Genomic DNA, 10,929 nt, shown 5'->3' on the forward strand with positions numbered 1-10,929 from the left:
TTTCTCTAATTTAATTCATAAGTGACAAATGTGGATTTTGAAAACTTTAAATCCTTATAAGGGGCGCAACACTAAATCACTACGCATTTTATGTAAGAACGAAATTCGGCTAATATAGTCCATAGTGAGTATGAGATTGTAGCGACCATATCTACCGACATGTTCACTTTAAATCACTCAATATCAGCTCATATGAATTCGACAAGTGTCTTCAATGATAACATGCAGAAAAAACGGACATTTTATCTCAAAAGCAATTCTCTGTGGCGGATGAAGACAACTTCCGATTTTGAAATGTGAGTGGTGAATTTAGTATATTTTTAGGCCGTATTTTTTGCAGCGCGAAATAGCGAAAAAAGTCAACGGTCATCGATATATGCCGACAAAAGTTTTGGAATCTACAGAAACAGAGCTTTAATTTGATACCAAATTTATTTTGCCAAGTATTGCAGGGACGCCAGGAATGGCGCTCGAAGTAGGCCAAAATCACACGTTATCCTATGGGACGCTTATTTAGTGTTGCGCCCCTTGATGTTTTTACACCGTGGACACGTGAGAAACGCACGTGTTGTTTGTTTACATCTCAGACCCCAATATCGATTAGGTGACGTCATCAGAAAAAGGTCTATACGTAATGGGCCTTTTAGCTTGCCATACCCGTCAACATGTCAATATGCGTCATTATCGATTGGATTAGTCGACCGTAGCGGACAATTCGATCGCTCATTGGATTACTATTATCACGTGGTAAGAAATGTGCATTGGACAATCGATTACTATAATGGTTTAGTACTGCATTATTTCGGTTTAATCTTCACTAAGCGGGTTTATGGCTGAAAAGGTCACGCTGAATTTGCCGTGGACAAAACTGCACTATGCACTGCACTACATGTACACAGTCCGTCCGTTGTAAACACCACGCTAAACTGCACTGCACACTGCAGCCTCAACATCATATTCATAGGCCTATTATGTGTCACGTGTGTGTCACATTTCATGTTCAGAGCAAAGATCCTCGATATAGTAACTCGGGGCCCGAGTTAGTAACTAGGGCCCCAACCTAGTAACTCGGGGTCCGAGATAGTAAGTCCTGGCCCCGACTTAGTAACTCGGGGGCCCAAGAAGATACTGCAGTAACTCGGGTCCAAGATAGTAAACTTGACCGTAACCTGGGACTCCGAGATAGTAACTGAGGGTCCGAGATAGTAACTCGGGGGCCTGACTTAGTAACTCGAGGCCCGAGATAATGAACTTGGGGTCCGAGATAATAACTCGGGCCCCGACTTAATAACTCGGGGCCCAAGGTAGTAACTCGGGGTCCAAAATCATACTCGGGCATTGACTTAGTAACTCGGGCCCCGAGATAGTAACTTGGGGCCCGACTTAGCAACTTGGAGATAGTAACTCGGGTCCAAGATAATAACTCGGGGCCCGAGATAGTAACTCGGGGTCCGAGATAATAACTCGGGGCCCCGACTTAGTAACTCGGGGCCCCTCGATAGTAACTTGGGGTCCAAAATAGTAACTCGGCCCCTGACTTAGTAACTCGGGCCCCAAGATAGTAACTTGGGGCCCGACTTAGTAACTTGGGGCCCGAGATAGTAACTCGGGGCCCAGAGATAGTAATTCGGGGGCCTGAGATAGTACGGGTCCCTTTCTTTTCTTTTCAAGGGTCCATTAAGATATTTTTTCTTAAGTTAACCTAAATGTTCAGAACAAGAATTCTACACGGCGAAAAGAGGCAAGTTTGAAAAACATTTATTTTATCAAAAACATGATCTAATTCGACAAAATGTTGTCTAATTTTGATATAAAAAATAACACATACAAAACACTGCTATTACAAAACAAAGTAACTGCACTTCGTCTGTATTTTCAAATCATACAAAAATGTCTTCACCCGTATGAATAGGCCTACTTTCTGTATCAACATACAAAAACGAGGAGTGTCTCCCCCGATGGGAAAATTATATTCTTTACCTTTTCTCTTTCTTTTTGATACCACTAGGAAGGGATCATATCTTCTTGGGATTTCGAGATATGAACTTGAAAGGACCCACAATTGGAATATAATTGACTCAGGCCATAAGAGGAGTGTCACCCCGGTGGAAAAAATAATTTTAATACATTCTTTACTTCTTTCTCTTTATTTTGACACCACTCGGGCCATATACCTTCTTGACATTTCGAGATATGAAAAGGACCCAGGTCTTATGAGGAGTGTTACCACCAGTGGGGAAATATATTTTTGTAAATAATCTTTACTTTGTTCTCTTTAATTTGACACCACTCGGGGGTCATATACCTTCTTGGCATTTCGAGTTACGAAGAGAACAGAGAACCAAAAATAGAAATATTGACCCAGGTCTTATGAAGAGTGCCACCCCGGTGGGGAAATAATTTTTTATTATATTCTTTACTTTTATCATTATTTTGACACCACTTGATACCTTCTTGGCATTTTGAGATAGGAAAAGGACCCATATGAATATTGACCCGGGTCTTATGATGAGTTATATTTTTATTATATTCTTTACCTTTTTCTCTTTAATTTGACACCACTTGGGGGTCATACGGTACCTTTATTTAGAGATATGTCCATTTCAGACCAAAAGGTGAATCAGGTATAAGCTATAGTAACAGTATGCACAGTTACACGATCTTTTCACGACTACCCATGTCCCATTTTGTTGGGACCAATAGGCCCGATTCCGTCAACAATTGGCTGCACGAGGCTTGCGTCCAACCGTTTGCAAGCATGATGACTGTCTGTTTAGGCCTTATGTATTATGAAAAGAAGCTAAAAGAAACAAAACAAAATTAAACAAACCAGGCAAACAGCTATTAATTACAGTGCAAAAATTTATAAATGCGTGGGTCCGTAAAAAAGCAAAGAAAAGATAAATAGACCCGTAAAAACACAAAAAAGAGACCTTTATAATTGACTGGGTCCGTAAAAATGCAAAGAAAAGAGACCTTAGATGCACATTAATGAAGGTATATCTTTTCTTTGCTTTTACGGTTCCCTAAGGTCCCTTTCTGTGCTTTTCAAATTCAAGGGTCCATTAAGGCATTTCTTTCTTAAGGGTTCGCGGTTTTAAACGCATGGCAAAAACAGTTTTTTGCCGGCAAAAAATGGCAAAAACTAAAAACAGTATTTATAGTACAGGTTTTTTTTCACCTCAAAACAAATTATTAAATTACAAAATAATTTCCTGAGTGTAAACAAGGCCAGATTTTGTTATTAAAAATGTATAAGTAACATACCGGTATTAAGAAATTAATATGCGTGTTCATTGCTCAAGTGCATTTTACAGGAAATGTGGCATGTATCAAAGTCAAAACTTTTTCAATTTAAGGACTTGATGAGACAAAAAACATGATGAATGATTCAGTGACATGCAGTTACGTGTTACTTTTTAATATTTGAGTGAGTATTATTATTATGTGACTTTTCCCAGTTTAAACCGAACAAAAACTTTGTTGGCAAAAACAGGTTTTTTGCCGGCAAAAACCCTGGCCGGAAGACATGTTTTTTGTGTGTGTACAAGTCACTTTTAAATTTAGTGTGTTTTTCTATAATATTATTAACATAAATTATAGCAGGACTGAGTAAAATCTTCTAATTCTACAAGGTGAAAAGAGGCAACCTGTTGTTTGCTATAAGGGATGGTTCACAAACACTTGTAAGGGGGGAGCTGGTGCAAAAAAAGGGAGGGGCTTTTTATCCCGGGGGCTTTAAAAATATCACCTTAATTTTTCTCGTAGAATGAGTTTACACTATTTTCTATGGGATTGACGTTCATTTTTCATGGTCAAAAAGGGGGGGGGGGGGGCTGAAAATAATTTTAGGTCCGAAAGGGGCCCTGAAAAATATGTGATTTTTTCTTTTGCATCAGGCCCCCTGTTACAAGTGTTTGTGAACGGTCCCTAAACCATTTATTCGACGAAAATGTTGTCTGATTTTGATATAAAATTAACAAATGCAAAATACTCTGACAAAACAAGATATTAAAACCAATACTTTGTCTGTATTTTTAATCATACAAAAATACATTTCTTCACCCGTATGAATACTTTCTGTACATCAACATACCAAAATAAATCTCTGTTTATTTTAAACAATGTACCATATCAAGGTTCAACGGCACAGTTGCAGGATCTGTTGACGACTACCCACTCCCATCTGTACTGACCAATAGGCCCGATTCCTTCAACAATTGGCTGCACGAAGGCTTGCGTCCAACCCGCACGATGACTGTCTGTTTTAGGCCTTGTGTATTTATAATAGAAATAAACAAACCAAAATTAACAAACCAGGCAAACAACTATTTATTACAGTCCAAAAATAATATAAATTAGTAAGTAATACTTTGGTGAGTCCATTAAACTGAGCAAAGCAAAGATAGGCCTACCTAGTAAAGGGGCCTTATTGACCGGGTCACAAGAGACCTTAGGTACCAATTAATTAAGGTATACCTTTTCTTTGCATTTTACGGGCCCCCTACGGTCCCTTTCTTTGCTTTTCAAGGGTCCGTTAAGGTATTTTTTCTTTAGTTTTTTTTCGACATATAGAACAGGGACACAGGTTTTTGTGTGCCAGTCATTTTTCACTTGTAAGTATATTGTGGTTTGTCTATAATAATATTATGAACATAATAATAATTATAACAGGACTCAGTAAAATATTATAATTCTACAAGGTGAAAAGTGGCAACCTGTTGTTTGCTATAAGGGATCGTTCACAAACACTTGTAAGGGGGAGGCTGGTGCAAAAAAAAGGAGGGGCTTTTTATCCCTCGGGGGGGCTTTAAAAATATCACCTTTATTTTTCTCGTAGAATGAGTTTACACTATTTTCTATGGGATTGACGTTCATTTTTCATGGTCAAAAAGGGGGGACCTGAAAATAATTTTGGGTCCGAAAGGGGGCCCTGAAAAAATATGTGATTTTTTCTTTTTGCATCAGGCCCCCTGTTACAAGTGTTTGTGAACGGTCCCTAAACCATTTATTCGACGAAATTGTTGTCTAATTTTGATATAAAAATAACAAATGCAAAATACTCTGACAAAACAAGATAATTATTTAAACCGATACTTTGTCTGTATTTTCTAATCATACAAAAATACATTTCTTCACCCGTATGAATACTTTCTGTACATCAACATACCAAAATAAATCTCTGTTTATTTAAAACAATGTACCATATCAAGGTTCAACGGCACAGTTACAGGATCTGTTGACGACTACCCACTCCCATCTGTACTGACCAATAGGCCCGATTCCGTCAACAATTGGCTGCACGAAGGCTTGCGTCCAACCAGTCTTTTGCAAGCACGATGACTGTCTGTTTAGGCCTTGTGTATTTATATAGAAATAAACAAAACAAAACAGGTAAACAACTATTAATTACAGTCCAAAAATAATATAAATTAGTGAGTCCGTATTAAAAAAAAAGCAAAGCAAAGATACCTAGTAAGGGGCCTTAATTGACCGGGTCACAAGAGACCTTAGGTGCCAATTAATTAAGACATATATTTTCTTTGCTTTTTACGGGCCCCTAATGTACATTTCTTTGCTTTCAATGGTCCATTAAGGTGCCTTTTCTTTACTTTTTATGGGCCCCTAAATTAAATTGGCAATTTTTCGGCTAACATTAATGAATTATGATGATCAATATGAACTTCAATTTGGCCAGAAACATAAGCATTTGCAGTAATATGGGGGTGGGATTGGGTGGGTGTTGTGTGTGTGGGGGGGGAGGGTGTTTGGGGTGATTGCATGGACCACTTCTCCTCCCACTCTTGCCGATACTGGCGTAATGTGCTCTAAAATCACCTTATTGTAAAACTTTCCGGAGTTCATTTTAGTCATGATTAATGGAAAATATGATTTACCTTATATGCTCATCGCTATCATCGGCCATCTCCGGTTAGAGCGATTAGGTTGATCTCAAAACATCTATTTTCAAGCAAAAAATATATATTTGTTTATTAATGCTTAGATTCTTTTAAATATCAATAATAATGCCCTACCGTTAAGTCCTCTGCATGGAGATCCATAGGTTGAATTTTTGCAATTTGTTACAAATATTGGACAGTTTCGGTGCACTTTTCTCGGTTGGTGTCTTTGGTTGAATGCTTGCGAGAGGTAAACAAATTCACTTTCTTCTTCACACGAACCAATCAAAATCTGAAGGATATAAAACCCAAAATTTGATACTGATGATGTTTCTAAAATTTTGAAATTTAAATGAGTCGAGACATAAAATAGACTAAAATGAGAAGTTGTTCTACAAAACAAAACAAGCAAATGACATTCAAGCAAATTAATATCGAATAAACAAATTAAGGCCAAACAAAATAAAAATTGAAGAATAAAATAATAATTCCATGCATGCATTGATGCAATACGCCGAATACTAACTTGTCTTTGCGATCCAGCATTTGGCGCAAGTTGCTCTGTCCTAGGTTGCAGCCCTGTCAAGTCTGTTGATCTACCTGCATTGCCTGTGTGTACGTTGTGAATATCATAAAAATTCTAAAGAAAATTAATATAAATCAGGCTTTGCTGTTTGAGGAGAGCTAGGGCGATTGCCCCCCCATCACTCCCCTCAAATAAAGCTGAAGAGCGCTTTTTATTGCTCGCCTACCTTTGGTTTGGTGTAATAATAATAACCATGCAGTACAGTAAAATACTCTCCTAGTGCTCTCCTGTAGCACTCAAGGAGAGCGATTAAAAAGCTCCTTCAAATTTCAAACAGCAAAGCCTGTAAATGCATTATTTAAAGTAACATTAGACGTGTCTGGAATCAAATTTACTCAGAAACACTCTGCAAAGAAGGATAGACCCAAAGCCAAATGATTGAGATGCAGCAATCAGAATCCTGGACAACTATCCAGTTTTAGGGGTCGTCCATGATTTTCGCCATTTTCACTTACGTAGAGAGCGTAGGCCCTACGTAAGGGGGGAGGGGGGGGGGGGGGATTCTGGGCATGTGCATATAAGAACACTAACGATTTGTTTGAGTAATAATGGTATTTTCCAATACCTAAGAAATTCGATATTGTTCGATTCGTTTTAACAATTTCTATAACATGCCAACAGTGATTCTCTCTTCAATTTTGAGTCATATCTACATGGCCTATATGTTGTTGCTTAATTCATTTCATATTAAAATACTAAAAGGCATTTTCTGTCTTGCGCGCGAAAAATCTTGCCATATTGAAGCTAAACTGGTGAAATATGATACAGAAAGCGAATAAATTCGCGCGAAGCGCGCAAAAATTGGCACTTTTAATGTTAAAATGGCAAAATATAATGTAAATTTGGTCAGAAACACAAAAGTTTTATGTCGGGCGGTCACCATCCCACAGGGGGGGCAAGACCGTCACGGGGGAAGCTGCCCCTTGCCCCCCCCCCCCCCCACCCCCTTGGCTACGCCACTGACTGTAAGAAAAAAAGGTTCTAGATATTATATATAACCTTTTTTTTTTTCTTTGTCTCTCTCTTGAAAAAGTTTAAATTGGTGAGAACCGGTTCTGATACATTTTGGGGGTCATTTTCGATGGTTTTGGATCCGTTTTTGGTTGTTTAGAGAACCTCTAAGGCCAGTTTCCACTGAGAGGATAACTTTAGAACCTTTTAAGACCTTTAATTGTTAGAGTGCACCATTTTACCCCCACTGCAATATATATGCCTTGCATTTCATAATCTTTTTTTGTATATGCTAATTTTACAATTGCTTCAAAGAAGTAGGCCTAAATGTTAACCAAACGGTTAGGCCTACATAAGCTATTTCAGCACATCATAAAAATATTTCCATTGTGCGCCCAATTCCTTTTTTAAAGGAATTTTTATTTCAATTCGATAGGGCAGTGATATTACTAGGCATGTCCACTAAAAATTGAAGTATTTTTAAATTGATTCAGACCTAACTTATTGGATGAGAATTGATGAAAGAAACATTTTGGCGTTTAAATAATCTTAATCGGACGTTTCATTCCAGAGATATGGCCTTTCGAGTGTCACGGTTTTATATAGGGCTGCTAGAACATGTTAAAAGTTAAAGTCCAAAAAGGAATACTAACAGAAAGTGCAACTTTAAGGTACTTTTTCTTAATGTATTTATTAACTATCTTATCTGGAACATTATATTTGCTTATAACAACATGAAAATAAGATCATCCTGAAAATTTAATCGATTTTGTTGACATACAACAAAAAATATAAGACCTCAAAACCCATGGTTTGTTTGGTGAAACCTCAAGCATGATCATAGATGGCCGCCATGGAAAATATCTCCATAGAGGAGATGAACAATAAGTGCATTATTTCAAATGAAAAGCGGTAGTCTTAAACATTATTCAATCTTTTAAGGTCAGCACATTTTATCTTCAAAAATTATTATATTTCATCATGGCATAAGTTTGGTAACATTAATCACTACCAATTTTGAGAAATTTGCTCCAACTCAAAGGTTATCTTTACTACATTGAGCAATACACTGTGTGTGCATGGAAGCCATGATGGTCCCCGGTTTTTATACTCCCTATGAAATGGACATGGTAGTGAGAAGTGCACGGGAAGTGCATGATTTGAGATGGGCCGCAGTAGGCTTAAACATTCTTAAATTTCTTAACATCCTACACATTTTGTCTTCATAAATAGTTAAATTTTATGAGTATGTAAGTTTGCTTGTCTGATTCACTCCAAATTCGGAGATAATTGCGTTTGAACACATGATGCACGGAATGGTGTCACTTCAACCTGTTGTAGTTCTCATCTCATTAAATTTTTCATTAAAAAAGTTGATCTCTTCATGCAGGAAGGTCCTCTCTATTTACTGACCAAACAGGAAAAAGTTTGGTTAATGTTTTCTGGTGGAATCAGGAATTTCTTGAAACACCCTGATATAGGCCTACATTTGGATCAAAACAAGTATGTAGGCCTACGCCATTTAACAGGCCTGGGATGTCTTGTATCGATCAGTTTCTCCATAGACAATACGTGTGTGAGTGCACGCACACAGTAAATGAAAAATCGTTCTAGTGGAAACTGTATTGAGAGTGGGCATCCCTAATATTACGGTTGTCTCATATCATATGGATCACTGTGTCCCTGGATATAGGGTCTACGAATCCAACGAGCCAAGTCATGGTCAGGATTTGGTCGGTCATTACTGGGTCCCCGCAGCACCTTGTTGACTCCTTTTCCTGTTCATGATAGCTATCATGCTATTTCATCATGTGAATGAAGTTGAAGATTTGAACTGAATTCCATAAATTATACGAATTTTTATTACAACAAACTTGAATTTGAATTTTATACAGTGATAAAATATTGAAACATAAACAAGTAGGCCTACATGAAGAAGGAAACATAACCAGGCCGGCGACGGTTTTGACTTGAAATACTATATGATCTTGGATCTTGGATTGGTAAACCTCCTAAATACTCTATCCTCTGGGGAGTTTAAACTGGAGGTGTGATGAGAGCGGCTAATTTTTGAGGCGTGGTCGAACACAGTCATTTGTCAGGGAATTCTTGAAGGTAGCTATGGAAGGTTGGTTGATTGTTGTAAAGTTGTTTTCTTTAAACTTCCGTGGTCGTGCCTGTGCGTATCGTGTACACGAGCGTAAACACAAAAGCAATAAACAATCACGCTGATTGGCTGATCAATGCACTTGACAACAAGCCGGCTGACCCATTGGTCTTCGGCGCGGCGCGTAGTAGGCGACCTTGTCACTTCTACGCGATCGCAATTCACCAGCGCGTACCCGGACCACGGAAGTTTAAAGAAAACAACTTTAGGTGGAAGTGAGTTCCATTCCTTGACGGTTCTTTGAAAAAATAGGGCTAGGCATAGGCCTATTATTGTTATTAATGGAGGATGTGGATCACAAAATGCCCCTTAGCCTAGGCCTATCATAAATGTAGCTGGGAGGAAAATCCGTTCATCATTTGAAAATTCACCTTTCGTATTGAAGATAGGCCTACGGCCTACATTTTTTTCTCAAAAAGGCCTAAATTTGTAGGTGTTTGGGTGGAAAATTATGGCCTCCTACATAGGCCTATTTACAAATTTGGGTGTGTAAAACACTCCCTACACGACTGGCTGAATGTTAAAAATGTCAGTTTTTATTAATTTGCCATGAAATTTGTTTATAGGCCTATCAAAAAAAAAATCGCGCCCCTGCCGTATCGCGAATTTCAAAAAACCAAAATGATTTGATATCAGAAGGACATTCCCTGTAGGCCCCTATTCAGAATGCAATTTGAATTCATTGTTTTTGATGTGGCTGATGTGCTCTCATGCATGCATGGCCCGCTCATGCATGACCTATAAAAAAAAAGAGCAAACGTTTCTATCCGACATAATTATTATATAGGCTGAAACTTGAAAGCTTAATTTTGAATGCATCTAAAGGGAAGGCTGCCATGGCATAGGCAGGGATAGGGCTAGGCTAGGCCAACTTTGCATCAGCGTTTCAGTTCAGAAACTGTACACACTATTACACTTACAGTAGTCTTACCTGTTGATGCTGTTAGATTGACACAATTCATTTTCATTATTGTTACAATGATCAGGATAAAAAACGAACAGTGCATTTTTATTTTCAAACTGTATATAAAAACGTCGGCTGCTAGTCTGTGCTGACTCTTCTGCTAATAATATAGCGCCCTCTGTTTATTGGGCCCATAGCAACGAACTGAGACGGGTGGTTTTGAAATAACACCATTAAATAAGACATTCAAATGCTCGAAGCGCATAATATAGCCTTATAATCAATCCTAAAAGGACAAAAAAACTTCAATAAAATATTACAACATATGAAAATAATCTTTTTAGAATAAATATCTCATAATATACCATATAAATATTCCCAAAATTTTAATAGTTATAGAAACACATACCTGTAAGCGGCC

At 37.9% G+C, this 10,929-nt stretch overlaps 1 long non-coding RNA gene across 1 annotated transcript; it reads right to left on the reverse strand.

Annotated features, from left to right (window-relative positions):
• Positions 1-4,930: 4,930 nt before the first annotated feature.
• Positions 4,931-6,494, reverse strand: LOC140147617 (uncharacterized). Its single transcript, XR_011858365.1, has 3 exons — positions 6,427-6,494; positions 6,036-6,192; positions 4,931-5,357 (listed from the first exon to the last, which is right to left on the reverse strand). It is a non-coding gene; the product is annotated as an uncharacterized lncRNA (long non-coding RNA).
• Positions 6,495-10,929: the final 4,435 nt, after the last annotated feature.

Source organism: Amphiura filiformis, chromosome 3 (genome assembly GCF_039555335.1).
Source record: "Amphiura filiformis chromosome 3, Afil_fr2py, whole genome shotgun sequence".
Lineage (NCBI taxonomy): Eukaryota > Metazoa > Echinodermata > Ophiuroidea > Amphilepidida > Amphiuridae > Amphiura > Amphiura filiformis.